Consider the following 20,230-nt stretch of genomic DNA (forward strand, 5'->3'; position numbering starts at 1 on the left):
TGGTGTGACGGGGATTCGAACCCGCGACCCTCAGATTGCGAGTCGAGTGCCTTAACCACCTGGCCATGCCGGGCTCACTTTTTTTGTTGTTGTTGTAACGACTGTTATGTTGTACCTGATACTTTGCTTTCTTCCCTCGATCCTGTTGTCAAGTGCCGTTGTGTGAAAGAAGGGAATGATGAACATTGAAGGTAATTAGGATGAAAAATTGAAATACAACGTCGAAAGTACTTTGTTTCTAGACTCATGAGAAGATTTAACAGTTTAATAATGGCCCAGCGCTCTGGTATCAGAATGCGTGATAAGTTTCAGGCAAGGAAAATGTTTGAGCGAATTTCGGAAGTACATAACATTGAAAAACAGTTTAGACTTTAGAAGAGGGCATGAAATAAAGAAATAAATACTAGATATTATCAAGAAGAAGCAGCAAGAAAAGTAACAAAACTATCGAATAAATTAATGTAATATTGTCCCTACAAATAAGTAACCGTGAAATATTTAAAATGAACACGCCGCTACAATCAGTGTTCAGCAACAACAGCAGAAAAGCAATTTATTGAACTATAAAAACACTTTGAAATAAATTAAACACTTTCCAAAACACAGTTCATAGACACGTGCCTAGTCAGGTTTTGATACTAATGTTAATAACAATATCCAGTGATAAACAGCAATCATTCATTAACTGTATCGCTCACTATCTAGTGACTGTCTCTTTTAATGAAGCTTCTGGCAGAGTATCTATTTACTGAGTAGGTCACGAGAGTACACCTCATGTGATAATAAATTTACATAACCTTCTGTTACATTGATAGTATATGTACGTCATTGCTACGAAAGCTGGTATCAATTTCATCATACACACATACAGTATTTACTCAAAATACAAGTTATTAGCTAGAAGGTGAGTTAGCGTTTTAATGCAACTAAAAATTCGTAGATAAACTAAACGGTTGAAGGAAATAATAAATGAACGTAAATATAGCCATAACCATAACAAAAATAGTAGTTGCTATCTCACAATACTGAAATAAGGATAAGAAATGTGAAGTAGAATATTTTATATAGACAACTGTTATACTGGGAAAATCTGATTATAACATTGATAAATATTTTCAGTTGCTAGTGTTTTACGTAACCTAGAATGGGTATTTTATTGTTTAGTTTTGCTTCTTTTAAATAGTTACCCAAGGAAACAGATGAAATATAGAAATAATCTTTTTATCAAATAACAATAACATCACAGTTCATAATATTCAACAATAACTATAAGACATATCTGAGAAGTATGCAGATCATATTATGATGTTTACAACATTATCATTGTTGATTTAAATAAAACGGGGAAAAATTGGAAAATGCTTCTATTGGTGTAATAAACGGATTTTAGAAACGTTAATTATTGCACAATCAAGTAAAACTTGAAGGGATTTTTATATTTTTTACCATAGTTGCTTTTACAAGTTAGATTATGGTTTAACATAATTTTATTGACATATAATTTGCTCATTCTTTGCAGCGCGAAATGTTCTGTAAAATTATATGATTTGAATGAGTATTGAAACACAGTGTTCTTGAGTCGAGTTGATTTTCTTAAAATACAATATATTATATCATACCTATTCATTATATGTATTTATAATGTATACATTTATATATAGTAGCTTAAAGTAGCCGATAACTATAAAAGATTTGCGTTGCATCTGTCTTACATATTTTTTTTATAGTGGATTACAAAAATGTAATAATTTTTCCACTTATTATATATCCAGATATATCGTCATTTACTTCATAAATCCTAATCTTAATTGGTCTCCTGTCCTGAGTTTTATCTAGTATTAACCACGCACATAAAAGCGAGAGACTTATAGAGAGATGACGCAACATTATCATTTCTCCGACCAGTACGTACCTTTGTGTTTACATAGTAGTGAAGCCTAAGAAAACAATCCACGTATTTGTAGTATATCTAGAAAAATTACAATAAAGTTACAGTAAAAGTATGCATGATTAACTTACTAAAATATGCACGCAAGCGTTGTGTGCTAATGATAATTTATCCCCAGTTCTTAACAAATAATCAGAAATCTAAAAATAGTTTGACAATCTATAGTTCTGAGATTGAAGAAACGATAAAAAGTGTCAAGCTATTGTTTGTTTTATTAAACAATTGTTTCAAATATCAAAGATAAAACAGATACACAAAAACAGTTGTTATTTACTTGTAAAGTTGTCATTACAAGTAATGTTCTTCACTAGATTGGATAAAATATTTATGTTTTGAGAATAATTACTTAATTCGTTAATATAGAAAACAATTACTTTACACCAAACAATGATAAACAGTAAAAATAAACAATTTGTTAAAATTAACTTTAAACTGTTAGACGTACTATTGTTAATATATTATATGTCTATTTTTGATTTTGTTAAATAAGATATATGTAAGAACGAAAATGGCAAAACAAAGTTATTTTGTAACGTATCAAGTACGCAACTGTAAACCACACACCAGAGTAACATGTAACCAAGTAAACCACAATAATTTATCTGGTTGCGTTAGTGCTCCCAAGGTCATACCTCAAACGTTTCTCTGTAAAGTCAAGGCAAACCCTGAGCTCATCCTAACCAAGCACTGGCTTTCAGTATTGAATGGGGTCTAGGGAGATGCCCATGAGCGCAATCTCGATTGTTGTACTGTGATGCTGGATCAATGGGATCCTAATTATAGCCTTTATGAACCAGTTATTATCAGTTTCTGTACGTTTTGGAAAGGTCTTGGTGAGCCTGTATGGTGAGTAAACATTCTAGTCTTGGGTTTGTCATTCCTTTCGGTCATGTCGGTATCTTTACTTTACCTTTTCAGACATCTTGTATGAATTTGAAACATGGGAAACAACAATTTGGCTCACGTCTAAAACTCAGAATTTGAACACTCCAGCTTTGGACAGTATACCGAGGCTATTTATAATTACTCTTAACTTAATTTCCTCTAAATCATGTTTAGGTTATTATTATGCAACTTGGGTGTTCGGGTAGTTTAAAAGTAAATCACATGGCGTAGGGAATCCTTTTAGAAGAATACCTCTTTATTTGAAGAATATACAGTTCAAATGAGTCAAAGTAAGTTACAAATTAAATACTGACTGACTCAACATTTGTTAAAGCTCATTGCTTTCCTGTCATGAAGTTAGGTGTAAGGAACATTGGTTTGGAATGAGAGAGGTAAGAAAGCAGTTGGCTTTGGTTTGTCTCTGATAGAGTAAGGGGTTACAGAACTTTAAGGCATTATAAAATTATTGGAGTGAGCGGTCACATTTCTTGTTCAGCTGATGTTGAGATTACGATATTCCTATGATTATAAGACATTTTAATTCGATATATGAGTAAAACAGCTGTGCAAGGTCAGAAAGAAAGGGACATGTTCGACGTGAGAGAGGAATATAAAAAAGAGGAGTTTAACAGAAGAAAGGAAGACTGGGGGATGTGAGAGAGAATGAATAAACCAAGAGAGGTGAAGGAAGAAAGTAACATGAGCCAGCAAGAAACAAAAACGTGTTCTAAATCTATGTGTTATTGATTATAGTCATAGACAGTGATTTGTAATCTTTATATTAGTATGAGTCAACTCCTAATAGGAATAAGTACAATCTAAATAAGGAAGATAGAAAAGAGGAGAAAGTGCAAGTATAGCATGATTGTAACAAAGTGGTGTCAAAGCGATCAACAACATCACATATCCTTCTTAGTTTTATAAAAAAATCTATTTTTGGGTAATTGCTAATAATGAAAAACGCTGATAACTAAATCTTGAGTAGTGTATATAGATTATACTTTCAACAATATTTCTACAGCTTATATCTGTCCCATAATCGGGTTGTTCCACACTGAATTTCTTCAAGAATTTCATTGTGTACTATTGTGTAGAGATTATAAATGTAAGTACCTGCCTCAGAGAGCTAGTTTGAGTCAAGATTCTCTTGCAGAAGTTGCTTAAAGACTATAAAAAAAGTGGTTATTCGATGCAACATAAATGGAATTAATGTTCAATTGTTCATGCTATTAATTAACATAGCTTTCAAAAATTTTTCGTTGTATATAAATTTATGCCTTATAGATAAGAGCAAGTGAAACTCTTGTTACTAGTATAATACATCAAAAAAGTAGAACTGCCATCTCATAATCATCAAATATAAACCTTCGTGTATCATCCTCCCATCCAAACATTTTGTTACCCTTAATGATTTTAATTAAATCCTTGCTATTGAATTTTAGATATTCAGCGAAACTTTTTTATATAGTTTTTTCGATTTCATAATTTCCAATTTCACCAAAGATCTTGATATTTCAATTCTCTAAGTCTCTGATGATAGCAATCAATTTAAATCTCTTAAATATATAACGCTTTTCGTTAATCTTATCTCTTAAACCCTTTGTGAACCAACATGTTTTTATCTTGCAGCCACATTTTTTGTATATAAGGAACACACCTGTCTTAAATATCTAAAAAATATTTTTCAGTAACCTAACTTACAACATATACAGTACTGTGCAAAAGTGTTAGTACAAAGTCAGAAATTAGATTTCAGGCTACTTTCAAAGAACAATAGAAGGTACATCATAGGCGAGACATCAACATTTTATTAATCTTCATACTTAGTACAAAAGAAACTCAGTCGAAATGCTTGAGTTCAGCAAACAGTTAATATTTGGTGTCCCTCTTTTGCTTAAATAACTGTAGAGAGTCTTTCAGGCATTGTTGCAACATATTGAATAAAAAAAATGTTTCCTTTGGGAGTTTACTTCAGATGTCTCTAATACATTTCCATAACGTTTCTCTGGACGTAACTTTTGATTTGTTAAGTTTTCGATCTATCAAGCCCCAGATTTGTTCAATTTGGTTGAGATCAGGGCTCTTTGGGGGTCATTGCATCATTTAACTGACTCCAGCAGCTTCTTTCTTAGCTAAGTAATTTCTCGTAGGTTGGATGATTATCTTCTTGGTAGTAGAATCATTTACCAATTATACGAAAACCACTTCGTATACCATGATGGATCAATATCTGATGGTACTTGCGCTAGTCCATTATTCCATCTATTTTGCAAATATCTCTTGTCGCCTCAGCAGAAAAACATACCCCAAGCCATCACACTCCCTCCCCCATCCGTCCATAACATCCTTTTCCAATCATCAGCAATACAGTTTTTGTACTTTTTAGCAGATATCAGTCTCTTAACAATATTTGGAGATCAAAGTAAACGTTTTTTTTTAACTGCTACACGACCAAATATTCTATTCTCGTTGAGACTTATTGATAATGTACATCTGGACACTTTTCTGTTATTTGGTACATGGTCGTTTATCTCATGCTCGACATCAGTGGCTGTCTACCTCCTGTCCCGAAGGCTGCATAAACAAAGATACTTAACATCAGTATCATTGAGTTTAGGTGTTTTGCTTCTTCGTTTCTTATTTTCAAATTTCCTTTTATGCGAAATCTATGCTCTACTGACGATTCTCTGCGCTTTTTGGACCCAACAAAACTTAATATATAGTATTAGACACTGTTTTTATCTATGTTTATTTGTTGAGTGCTATTAAATTGATTTCTTTGAGTATATACCGGTACCATATGCTAGCTCCTTGCTAGCTTCTTTCTATATAGTTAAGACATTGCATCGGGTACCATGGCAGTTATTTCAGACCCTAAATGTGATCAGTATCTTCATTCAAACAAAACCCTTATGACATGCCCTTAGTACAAGTATATGGGAATTCTGAAGAATGTTAAGTATTCCCATCCTGGCTCATTCAGTTGTAAACAGGCATTACCATAGTGTTGAAATTTACACTCTATAATGACATGGAAGAATTAGCTCCATAAATTAGAAAGAATGATAAAATATTCTCTTATCCTAAAACTTTTGCACAGCACTGTAATTCTTGTCACATTCCTTCAAAATTTGCTTTTTCGAAATTTGTAACCAAAATCTGATTATTCCTTATTTCCATATGCTGCAAAATAACAAACCTAATTGAATAATGATCATTTGGACCCAAATGTTCCCAGTCCCCACTCTCTTAACTATTTCTGTATTAGAAGTTAGCAGCAAGTTTAAAATAGCATTGTTCTTAGTAGGTTTACCAACTAATTCATGAAGAAAACCATCCTGAGCAGTTTCTAAAAACGTGGCTTTACTTTAACATTTCCCAATTTATATGCCTGAAGTTAAGATCCACCATAAATATGACCTCATCGACATCTGCATTCTTTATTTGACTAAAGATATTCTCATTAATTTAATCAATTTCTTCTGGTGGTCTTTAACAAATTCCAACTAAAAGTCTTTTATGCTTATAAATATTAAAAAAATATGTATTTAATTGAGAATATTTAGATTTACTCGAAAAGTGGCATTTCAACATGTTTATTATAGATTAGCAGTAAACCTACATCCTCAAAAATGGCATAAGTTCTCCAAGTAATTTCATTAAATGAGTCATATGTTTATTTTTAAGTAATTCTTAAGGAAATAATACCCACTTCCAGACCTAAACAATTATTTAGTCAGTTGAAATGATGTATCTCAAATAGAAACTACATATGAAATCTTAACGATCTTTTTTATAGTCTATAAACGACAAACTTCATCGGAGTTCAAAGATTTCAAATTTTCGCTACTACAACATGGATCGACTGTTCTTTCATTAATGTTTTATAATGAAATGCTTTCTATATAAACACTACCTTTAAATGATGAGTTGGAGTTTTGTAAAACAGAAATCCCAGGGGCCGTTCATTCAACGAGCTTAGTTCACCAAAGTTCTCCCTTCATCATAAAAATAAAACAATCACACGTGGAGAAAATAAAAAATATATATTTACACTATAAAAAAATCAGTTTGAATGGTGCAATATGAGCGTTACATCCCATAAATTGTCATATGACTTTTTTATATATCAGACCAGTTATCCGGGGTAGTAATAAACAACTAGGAGTAGTAAACAAGTCCAAGGCCTCACTAGCATAATTTTATCTCCATATCTTGCCGCATAACGTCCCATCACAAATTCTTGAAGTATACCCGATTTATCTATTTCATGAAGTTGTCTTATTCAAGTGGCTCTGTAGTAATTGGAATGTTTCCCAAATCTACAATACTGACATGACCTATGTAGTTACGTTAGTTGTTGCCCATGTATATCTGATGTGGCCTACACAGTAAGATAGTTGTCGCCCGGGTAACTGATGTAAGTTGTATAATTAAGGTAGTTGTTGCCCCTGTAAGCTGGTGTGACCAATAATGGTAAGATACATTTTCTACGTTTTTATGTTCAAATGTAATATATAAGTGACACCGACAAACAAAACGTTACCAAAATATAATTGCCTTTCATATATATATAATATTTTACATTGCAATCAAATCATGTTTTAAGAAATACGTAATATTTAATTAATACTAATTTTTTCTCATTTATCTTTTTTTTTTTAGATTGTGATATAAAAGATATTTTCTAAGCTAAAGAAGCACATAATTTTATTTAGTTAGATTAAAGTTTAAATATTTAAAGTTTAGTTGAATAAGAAATTTAGTTAGCAATTACAAAATTTATACAGTGGTAAGTTTGGCAGTTATGAAATTCTACTGGAATTCCTTAAATGAAGTTCATTGTAGCATTTACTTTACTTACCGTTAAATATAATTTTTAAATGTGTGATTATGTTTTATATTCTGTTTAATATTTTAACTGTTTTTCGTGAGAGCTATGACAGAAAATATCTCTTAAGAAATCATCATTAAACTAAATATTAGGATAGTAAACCTTGAGAACCGGCTTTACCACACAGGCTCTGTTTTAATAGAAAGTGGGCTACGTTTGCCTTTCATCACAGATTGTACTTCTAACATTTACCGTCAGACATTAAAACACGTCTGGTGGAGCAGATCTCCAACCCTCTGCAAAAGTAGCTATATTTAAAGTAATGGTTGGAACCTATTCTTTCTAAGCATTGCAAATATTTTCAAAATGGAGTTGTTAAATATATCGTTCAGAATATGGTCAGAGCTCTAGACTGACTAACACAATTGCTGAATGTTATTTCTTACGAAGCGCTACTTGACGTGGTATACGGTTTTCCATGGTGCATTATTGACTTATTATGGTATTTTCCAAAAATATTTTTTTTTAAATGTAAACATTGAAGCTTCGTTCCGCATGTCGCAGGAAGAGGCACCGATGTGTCCCTTAATGTTTTACAGTGGACTTGTTCAAACCAGTCAAAATAAGTCTTCGCCATAATATTACTTGACTATTTTCCCTAAATGAGACGACACAATGAAATGCAAAGCGTTTATCTGGTTGTCATCAATCCCAAGCTAATCCATTAGAATCAGAAGTTATTTAAAACCCATATGCCTGAGCACTGTTTACTTTTGAGTGTACTGGCCAAACCTTTGTTTCAAGACATCCAGTCGCCGTCCATATGTCAGCTCACTATCTATAGAGGATACAAATAAATTTATTTATTGTCAAAACATACCTCGCACTCTCATTACCAGCGCTGTTGTAATGAAATAACATTTTTGTTTGATGATCTGTCAGTTTCTTTCTTCGTGACATCTTGTCTTCAACTGACTGCCTTTAGTCGCGGTTGACTATTGTAATCCTGCACAGGATTTCATCCAAATTTACTGAAAGCCTTCTAACTTAATATTTACAGCAACATGATTTACGTAGCGAACAACTAGATAGTATCTCATGTCCTCATTTATCCCTTAAGGTTTATGTAGCAAGGAAAAGATATGATATGATCTATCTTGATGTGACAATTCCTTTTGTTTTGGGCCATCAGTGCCATCTCATGACATTAAAATCTCATATTTATTAACACCAGAAATAAATCGCCATGTCGACACATTACACAATGACTCACTTTATGGTTTTTGTCCAGGTGTTGGATGTTTGTTTTGTAGCTGCGTTTTTATTTTTCTTAATTATTTTCTTCAGAAAATGAAATTTATGTATCTATATTTCATCTTAGGTTTGAATATGTTGTGTAAAAAATCACCTTATTCTTACATTTGATGTAATCTGTCGCAAATATTTGTAGTTTGTTTAAATAATATATATATTATACCAGTTTTTATTTTGTACAACATGCCGAGGATTAGGATTAAATACAATTCGAAACGTTTCTGGAAATAAATTTTATTCATGAATTCAGTCGTCCTTATTTAAATTCTTAAAACTACGTTTTCCTCCGCTATGGTCAAAAACTTCTTGAAGGACATATTTATGTCAAGCAGAAAGATCTTTCTGATAATTATAGTTGGGAAGTTTAACACAGGAGAAGATCACCGAGGTAATCACTTTGTGGTAATCAGGTCGTCAGTTGTGTCAATAAACACACACACAGATGAAGTCCAGAAAGTTCAAGTGACAATAAAGAGATGCACTAAAACTATCTAAGATCCATCACAACATGAGCCATCCAAAATGCCATGCATGCAGAAGCTGTACTATTACCATAAGTAATGCATGCAGAAGCTGTACTATTACCATAAGTAAGTAATGTTAGACTAACTGTTCCGCATCAGAGACAACACAATGCTTAATTCCAGGTAAGGAATGATATTAGAGGAGAATAATTTATATCACACTATAGTGGGAAGGTTAACAACATTGAAATATTAACATATTCAACAGTTTCCAACCTTACCATATATAACCAAAATTGTAGTATAAACCTGCCTCTATTTGACAATTATTAACATGTAGATAGATATTTTACAACTCGAACTTATAGTAGATATAAAATTCAGACGATAATAATGTATAATGATTTTTTTTTAAACTTAGAGTAATATAAATTTACTTCATAGATCCATCTACTGGTTTGCTGATAGAACAAAATATATCCTTCACGCCATTCAAGATTATCCCTTGCATTTTTGAGCTATGCAAAATAAACAAGAAAACAAATTCCATGGATTATATCAATAGATCAACCACAATTTACAAACATATTAACTAATTTTGAGAAAACATCCATGAATGGAGTTCATGCATTGTTTCTATAAATATCAGTGTATAGATGTTTTTAATATTATTTTTTTTCAATACTTCTCTCTTAAAGTTTAGTCAGTATCATTTCAGAGTAATTATCAGTATGACACAAAGATCACTATGAAAATGCTAATTTTGTCAACCTTCGTATTTGAAGTTACTGGAGATATAAGTAATGCCTTTAATTCACTCTAGGAAGAGATTGGGGATACTGTGGAGCCAATCGTAAATGCTTATGGATCACCCAAGTGGACCTAGCCTTGGCCATTAATAGCCTAGGTATGCACATCTGGTATGAAATTTGTATGATCAGACTGAAGCAAGGAACCGAAAAAAAAAGGATGAGATAATGATATCTAAGCACACAGTCTTAGCCTATTGATTTTTTTCAATATCCTCAGGTTGAAGCTGTCATAAGTATTATAACAATCAGGAAACAATAAACTACCTAAGAGCTATTGTGAATAACTTTTTGCTTTATGTAGGAATATCAAACCATTTAATTAACTGTCATATTCATGCCCTATTTCATGAATACCTAATACTAAACAATGATTTTCTGATAAGACTGTTTGTTTAAGATTTTATTGCAAAACTTTTCATGTAACTACCTACTTAATAGACGTGTCTTTTTATGCAGATCAGATTGCAAAGTCTTTAGTGTGATATAATCAATAATTTGTAAAAAGTATTGTATCAAGAACTTATTATTATGTTAAATCTCTCTAGACATTGTTGACACATTGAGACAATGAGCTCATTGTCTTCCATTTACAGAAACATTACTCTTATTAACACCGCCTGTACATGTATGACCACATGACGACGTTTATATATATCCTAACAGTCAAAGTTTATCGAGCTTGGAAGTGGTCTTGACGTCAGATAGTCTCGAAGTCTGAAGAAGAAATTTGATTCTTCAAGTGAATATTCTATTGAAAATGTATGGATAAACAGTAAGTTATTCTTTTATTATATTTAATTGTAGCAAAATAAGAGTTCTTTTCAGGATGATAAAGTATGTAAAATAAATTATTGGTTATAATAACTGCCTCATTTATATAATGGACAATATGTATATTATAATAGTTGACTTGTGAAAGTGAAACAGCAGGTGTGCTATGGAACATTGTCTGCTTAAAAAAATTCATACATGAAATGACATATTTTGTAAAGAACATTGTTATGTGGACAAAGACAAACTAGTGAAATATTTTTCAGGATAATACTTGTAAAAGGTATGCTTAAGTATAGAAACTTAAACTATAATCACTATGTTAAATCAAAATCGGCTGTGTATTTTCTTGTCCATTATCATAAGGAACAAAAAATTCAAATATTTTATCAAGAACATAGTTATATGGCTAGCATAAAGACAAAATAGTGAAACGGTAAGATTGTTGTACGTTTGGATGTTAAATAAGCGTCGTTTTCAAGATGATCAGTGATCTATGTATAAAATCCCAAGAGATCTAAAAGTGGTATTAAATATCAAACTAATGAGTTAGTGAAACATTTTATACATAAAGTGACTGTATTGCTATTAGATCATAATTATGTCTAACCGTTGATTATATGTTGAGACAGCTATGATGAAATTATCATGATTGTATTTCTACTTCGTAGACCTATGACGTCATCGTCTCTGACATTATGTTGTCATGTCTGCCTATTACAATGGCCTAACAACATGCCCCAAGAAAAATTGTAAAACGTGGACTTATTTGTCTGTGGGTGGACAATATTGTATATATTATGCTTGTTATCATGGTCGACATGTGTCGAAACGAATACTGTTATCTATATTTGGAGCCCACAAATATGTTAACCATATGTTTGTTCATGATTTTGTTGCAAAATGTTTTCATGTAAGTACATCTTTAATAGATATGTTATTTTGTGTAGATCACATTGCGATATCTTTATTGAGAAAATAATAAAGTGTTAAAAAAAATATTGTGTCGAGAACTGATTTATTGTTATATTAAACCAATAACATATCTAGGTGTAATTAAATATAGACGTTCATTGCATGTTAAGATAATGAGCACATCATCCTCCACTTATACAAACACTACCCTTAGTAACATTGTCTGCCTTTGTAAAGCACATGTAAAACAACTAAATATAAAAATGAAAACAAAAAATATAAGTTGTGACCTGCATACGGCTCTACACGACTGTAAGCCCTTGTAAGTTGTATTTGATGATTTACTTATAAATCAAAAGTGTAAGTCCATAGTTATGAGATTAGCTTAAATTAATAACTTTCAGACTTTGTTACTATAATGACATGTTGATCTACATCATACCATTGCACCCTCTGGTTTTACTTCGTAGAACTAGAAACACGTTTTATGCACAACTTCCATTATAATGGCGGTCTAGCAACGCACCCCTAGCAACACGCCCTCTGGTTCCACTTTGTGAAAGTATGACATCATCATCTCTACTCTCCCCATTGTGCGCCCTCTGGTGACACTTCATGGAGCTTTGACATCATCCTCACTGGTGATATCATTGTCCCCATTGCCTGAGGTCGACATACATGTGACGCCCTCTGGCGGCGAGACGCGCAGGTACGAGGGTGACTACTTTCATACATTGTGTGACTGTAAAATAGATTTTCTTATAGGATTGCAATAAAATGACACATTTAGGTTCTGTAGTATGCGTTCAGATATTTTGGCGTTAATACAGTGATGTTATTGTTGACGTATTTTATTTACATACCAAAATACACTTGGGGTAATTCTCTGGGAGACATACGTCTGAATCAGGAAAATATAACTAACAAGTGATCTTTCGCTGTAAATGTTCTAAAATTCAACAAAATATTTTATGTATTGTATGATAATTTCTTATTTGAAGATTTTTTCTCATAATCAGTTTATAATTTAACTTTGTTTCAGTGACTTTGAAAATCGTGATATGCACGTTTGTGCTTCATGTACCTTACGTTAAAGAAAATATAATAAAGAATTTTGGGAAAAGAATGTATAATGATATAGTGTTTAAATGTACTCGTTACTTTGATGTAACATTCAAAATACTACTGATTTACGATTTTGCAATTTTTTTTTATCATTGCTAAAAATAAGAATTTTCGGTTAACATGACAATAGAAGTGTTAACAATTCTTCTTCCTAAAAACATTAAAATGTACGTAGGTTTTTCATATTTTGACAATTTCCCTATTACCTCATGTAATAAGCAATATTCTAAAGTTGTAATGTTGGAACTCAGCTTTATTACTTGTATGGTTTTAAGAACTTGACTTAGTTTATCAAATGGCTGGGTGATTAGGGCGCTTGACTCTCAATCTGAGGATCGCAGGTTCGAATCTCCGTCCCACCAAACATTCTCGCCTATTCAGCCATGGGGTGTTATAATGTGATAGTCAATCCCACCATCAGTTGATAAAAGAGTAGCCCAAGAATTGGCGGTAAGTGGTGATGATTAGCTACCTTCCCTCTAGTCTTTCACTGCTAAATTAGAACGGCTAGGGCAGACAGCTCTGGTGTAGCTTTGCGCGAAATTCAGAACAAATAAAGAATACAATCACATCATGGGATGTGCTTGAGTTAAAATATCGAGTATTACGAAAAGGTTTAATTTAACTTTTTTTTTCATTTAAGTTATCTTTATCTAACCTGCGATTTTACATTTTTTATACATTAGTTACGTTTATAACAATAAATAAAAAATATTGATAATAAATTTAGTACTTGAAGCCTTTTCCCGTCCATCGACGAGACTCTCTAAGCCTTCAAACAATGTTTGCTGACCACAAAATTATTTACCTTTTTTTTCAGATATGTGTTGTAAAACAAAAACGTTATCACACTAAAATAGAATGTCCTAAAGGTAGAATAATTAACTGGCTTGGTAACTATAAGTTATAAGCTATAAATAGGTTAGCTGCTTGAGCTGAACACTAATATAGCAAATAATGAAACTGAGGCTAAATATCTAATTACTAGGACCAAAACGAAATAACCAGTATAAGAAACCATTTAAAAAAACTGCCCCTTCTATCCGTTATAAATAATCCAATAGCAATGTAAGAGAAATGTTTTGGAATTAAAAAAAAACAGAATGGTATGAGGGGGATGTCATTTAGGTTTAATATTTTCTTTCACGTCTCAGTAAAACAAGAACACTGGAGGATCTAAGTATATATATCCTGACTTGTAAATATCTATGATACATATTTGTAATGTAGTTGGACACTCAGAAAATCACATGAGGATAGAAAGAATTTCTGAAATGGACAATTTTAAGCACAATTCCGCTACGTGACACAGACAAGCCAAGATTGATATATATATATATATATATATATATTTAATTAATAAATTAGAATTTAAATAATAGAAAAATTGAATAGTAAACTAAGTTTTGATGCTAAGCTTATTAACATGCATTGATCATAAAGTAAATTCAAATTTGAATTCAACTTTATAACAAAAAGGTAAGTTTGGTTGTTAAAGTGTTTTAGTTTCTCTCAAAATCATATTGTGAAATTTGATAATAAAGAAACATGGGGCCCAGTTTATTCTTATATTTGTCACAAGTTCTTCACGTATACACATCTTGGAGACTGCCACTTCTCATTAGTAACTCTAAACAACACTAAACCCCTTGAGGTAGTGATCCCCAATTCAAATGCGAAGCGTTTGGCTGTTCAATATTTATATTTCTATTTTGGTCTCGATTTGTTGTTATTTTGATATCCATAAACAAAACATCTTTGAAAAAAAAGTAGAAGAGGATGCTTGTATCAATATAATTATATTCGACGAAACTGTGTTAAATAAAACAACCAAGTACTTTAAACAAAATATGATTAACAATATGGAGAAGAAACACAAAGATCCTGAAAAAGAATGGGTAGGAATTTTACTTAGAGCAATTAAATAGTCTAAAATGTGCTTTCGGTCACGAGTTCTTTTCAGATTGATACATCATTCACTTGTTTATTTTTGTTTAAAAAATATTTGCGAAACCTAAAGTTTTGGAAAATGGTTTTGTTCCCTGAAAGCAATAAAAACTTTTATTTTGATTACAAAGACTTTCCACCATTTCTTATTGTAGTATTTAAATGCAGTAAAGATGTGTTCAACAGTGTAAACAATATATCTTATTTTTGTTTCGTTAAATTATTTTTAGTGCAAATATATCCACTACAAGCCTGCTATGATCTAAGAGCTATTTGTATTAATTGTTAGATTGTGTACTCGAAAAAAATGAAAACATAAGAAACATGTTTTCGGTTAAAGCTACACAATATGTAACCTGCGTTCTGTCTACTAGAGGGAACTGAACCCCGGATTTTAGCGCTGTAAATCAACTAACTCCCGTCACACTGAGTATTAGTCTTATAGCTCTTGTAGTCAATGACTGTTGTTAGAAATATTAATGTTCTTCATAATTTGTTTTAAATGTTTTAATTGATTTCGAGTTTCTAGAGAATAGAATAGTTAACTAGGGTTAATGTGCTTATTTTACCGAATTATTTGCGAGGTTGTTGATGCTAGATTGAGCTTGCGTTTGTTTGCCCTGTTGCTATGGTGTCGAGTGTCTTGATTTCTACTTTTTGTACTACATTTCTTTCCATTAGGAACTTCATGTATAAACGATAAATGATAATAATTATGATTAATAAATATGTATATGTGTATATATAGCTGTAGTTTGCCTTTGACCGGTTTTCTCCCTATGGTAGAGGGTGCGAAATTAGAAACGGCATTACGCTACCAATATTGCACGCTCACAGTACTCCACGAGGAAAACATGTTCTTTGGTCGGTGCTAAACTCCTATAGCATGTAACCGTAACCTTAAATAGAATAGAAAACAGCATGGTAATAAAGTCGATTATTATATTATTTTGGCACTTAAGGCGATAGATTTATTTGTATTTTATGCTTCGAATCATACATTTGGTGTATTACGCATCGTGCCTCAAAAGTATGGGGGCCGAGCGTGACCCATTGGTTATAATGTCAATCTGTGGATCTGCTGGTACATCGTTTATGTTACATTACTTCCCTTTAAAGATGTGGATGCTTTATAAAGATGATGGTCAAATCCAACTATTCGGTCAGACAAGAATTAGCTGCTTGTGCTGGTAACTAATAGACTTCCCTCTGGTATATCAGTTCAAATGTAGGGTCCGCTAACGCAGCTATACCAAAACGCAAACAAAAGTGTGGACATTCATTAAGTTTACTGATGAACGAGCACCAGATCTATACATTTTTTGTAGGAAAAGCATTATGTTTCTATCGTGATTTATAAGAAGATAGAAATAATTAACGCAAGAATTGTTAAACAACCTTTACATATATTTCAACAAAGAAAACAATGAACAAACTTTCATATTCACTAATCTGAACAAAACAATTGTTTCTTTGTTTTCTGGTGTATTTTTCATGATGAAATAGGCTTTGCTTCATTCGTATACGGAGATGATATGTTACTAATGTTTTGTTATATTTTTTATGAAATCTTTGTTTTAGTAAACGTGAATAAAGTTGCATTCATTTTTTGTATTAAGTAATTTATTTGGACTATCACCACTTTTTTCTGTGCATTAAAAAAATCGAAAATCAACAAACGTGGTGATAGTCCAAATAAATCACTTAATACAAATATGAGTATTCACGTTAAAAGCCTGAAAATATGCATTCAGTTACTTAAATTAGAATTTGTCAGACAGTTATGTTTATCGAGTGTCTCTTTCCTAATCTAAGCTTCTGAATCTTTAATGATACATATTTTTTGATAAGCTAGTTTTTAATTTTGAGTATCATGAGCCAAGCTACATTCTTACATGATGTAAAAATACGACACTGCAAAATGAATACTGAGCTGATATTAATCTTAATTCCACCTTATTTCTATATCTGTAGCGTTTTCTGTAGCACCTTATAAGCCATTCATCCATCATTGCCAAATTTTACAATTATAACAGGAGAATGGACAAGAAGGATATTCATATTTAATTCTTTCAGTTTGGAATTTTTGTTAATCATTATGCTAAGTATGTTCTGTAGGTGGAGTTTCAATCTTATTTCCAAATATAACTGGATGGTTAACATACTAACATAAAGACTGTCAACAACACCCACTCACTGCCAACTCTTGAGCTACTTTAATCGTATAGTGGAGTGTGACTGTCACTCTTATAACGCACCCTCATAGTAAGGAGCACGATTAAGTATGTTCTGTAGGTGGAGTTTCAATCTTATTTCCAAATATAACTGGATGGTTAACATACTAAAATAAAGACTGTCAACAACACCCACTCACTGCCAACTCTTGAGCTACTTTAATCGTATAGTGGAGTGTGACTGTCACTCTTATAACGCACCCTCATAGTAAGGAGCACGATTGACGATTGTATGTCAACTGGATGATAACAATGGGTTCTTGCAGTCACATTCCGATAACGCCTGACGAATATACAAATAAACAACTGTATTTTGTAGAAACTTGAGTAATTATACAATCCATATAACACAACAAGTTACATCTGTTTTTGACTCACCTAATATTTCATATATCGAGAATATAGTTGTTTTAAGTTATTAACTGATTATTTATTTATTTATTTATTTATTTGCTTTTTAATAAACATGATACAATTTGGCTGCATACGATTTCCAAGTTTAATTAGGAAGTTCTAGCATCATCATCATATATTTTATGTCGATTACTAAACTATAATTGTCTGAGACCATAATATGCTTCTCTTTATCAATTCATCTTGTAAGTCGAATTCACCAAGAACGCGATAAAAGTTTAAATAAGTTTTTTTTCAGATGAATCTTTATTGACTACTCCACCAGTGGTTCAGAAGTAAGTCTGCGGACTATAACGCTAAAAATCTGGTTTGAATACCCCTAATGGGCATAGTACAAATAGCCCATTCTATAACTTTGTGCTTAACTACAAATAAATAAACTTTACTGACAACACATAAATTGCACTGAACAGTGAGAATATATTATTATTAGTTTGATAGCAATTTTCCATAATTATTTACAATTAATATTGTTCTGGTGATCTTCTCTAGAATTTTGGATTTCTTCTAATCAAACGATAATCTAGATTTCCTATGTTTATTCCTACATATGATATAACTTTTATGCTTGTATTCTCGTGTTAAAATAGGAGAAAATATTAAATCTATGATTTCTACAATTGTGGGTTAAGGTCAATATATACTGTGATTAGGGCTTCACGTAGATGCCAAACATTATCAGTTAAGATCAATATAAACTGTAATTAGGGTTTCACGCAGACACCAAATATTGAGGGTTAAGATCAATATATACTGTAATTAGGGCTTCACGTAGATATCAAACATTGTGGGTTAAGATCAATATATACTGTAATTAGGGCTTCACGTAGATATCAAACAGATACTTAACTTGCACTTGTTAGTGTAAATTATGATGTTTATCTGATATCAAGACCGACAAATTCTTTGGACTATCTTTTCAACAATCGCCAACTTGAAACTACACATAACTACACAATTTATTTGGGAACAGGCAGTGTTCCAAACACTTCTGTCAGAGAATTCTGACAAGGATGAATATGATTTTTTAATACCTGAGGACTGTATTAATTAAAGCTACAAGCACGGGCTATGAGTTGCTTCTCTTTGCATAGAAAACTGGTTAACGTTTTGCCACTGAAGAGTTTCATTCAAAGTTAATGTGTACTTCCTTGTACATAAGCAATAATAAACCTTCAAGAGAATGACAACTGTTATTGATTAATGATCTACAATACTTTCCTTAATAAGTGTTAACAGAAATATTTTTTGCAATATATGTAAATTTATTCGATAATAAATGAATAAACTTGCAATAGGGCTTTAACCGGATATCTAATTGGAGTTTTGTTCTCTAGTGTAGCTCTATTATGATGTTGTATTTCATGTTAACTGAAGCCAAAAATATTCTCCAGTAATTATTGAGATTCTAGCAACTATTGTACACTATTTTCTGAATTATGCAGAAGTTCGTTGAAAGACAATATTTAAAACAGCTGACGAAACTTATTGCCTTTTGTTTTTGTTTTGAGCCTTGAGTTTTCATCAGAGAATGATCCAATGTGAAATTATGTACTACCCGTTACAGGGGAGAATCAAAACTATAAAATCATTCTGCAGACTACTCAAAGTACTTTAGCTGCTCTAGTGGTTTTTCTATAATTATACATTTTCACATATTTTGGATGATTCGTGTAGTTTTTATTTATTAAGCTAAAAGCAATATTTGACAGCATATATATTTTAACTTGACTATGGATTCATGTTGATTGAAAATATATGAGATTAATAATTTTACCATAAGCATGCATGAAAAACACTAATGCAGTGTTTCCTGAAAGATATGGTTCAGTGTCTTATTGAGACATATTTTATTAGGTAGTGGGCTCATCTTTGTCGTTAATCACAGACTAAAATTAGTTGCTAACAGCTACCAACTATCATTTGTGTCATTTAGGAGGCGTGTCAGTACGTCTTAGAGCTGTTCAAGCGTATCTAAATTAGGGATTTGGATTGGTCAAAATTGATTTTAGTTTTTTTTTATTTCAAATGATTGATAAGTATGGTATAGTGCATTATGACGCTAGAAGCTACTCCATGAAACACAACAGGAAGTACTCTGAGTACTCAATTAAGCACTAGTTACTACCTGTGTGATTATGTTTCACAACATGTTTCAAAGTGGGTATAGATTAAGAATTCATTAGTATTGTGCAGCTGGCCCAATTTTCAATATTAGCATGCCCAATTATCTCTCTTGTTTTCAGTACTTTACCCATAGTGGATATGTGTGCACATAAGTAAGTTGAAATGTATTCGTTTACGTATTACAACTTCTAATAGCCTAAAACTGTTAATTGTAATTTAGATTTAGTAGTTAAATAAATGCCTATATATCTTCAATTTATGATATTTCACAACAAGATTGATACACACACAGTTTTCTTTTTTTTTATACAAATATGTTTTAATATACAAACAACAATACAGTTTACAATAACAGTTATTACAAACAGCTACTACAAACAATGATTTATATACAAAAGTTCCACAAACTTACATAAAGTCTTCTTTCTAGTCTGGAACTT

At 31.8% G+C, this 20,230-nt stretch overlaps 1 long non-coding RNA gene across 1 annotated transcript; it reads left to right on the top strand.

Annotated features, from left to right (window-relative positions):
- Positions 1-2,678: 2,678 nt before the first annotated feature.
- Positions 2,679-11,985, top strand: LOC111086128. The gene is made up of 3 exons (XR_002610893.1): positions 2,679-2,794; positions 10,921-11,029; positions 11,700-11,985. It is a non-coding gene; the product is annotated as an uncharacterized LOC111086128 (long non-coding RNA).
- Positions 11,986-20,230: the final 8,245 nt, after the last annotated feature.

The sequence above is a fragment of the Limulus polyphemus genome, unplaced genomic scaffold, assembly GCF_000517525.1.
Source record: "Limulus polyphemus unplaced genomic scaffold, Limulus_polyphemus-2.1.2 Scaffold868, whole genome shotgun sequence".
Lineage (NCBI taxonomy): Eukaryota > Metazoa > Arthropoda > Merostomata > Xiphosura > Limulidae > Limulus > Limulus polyphemus.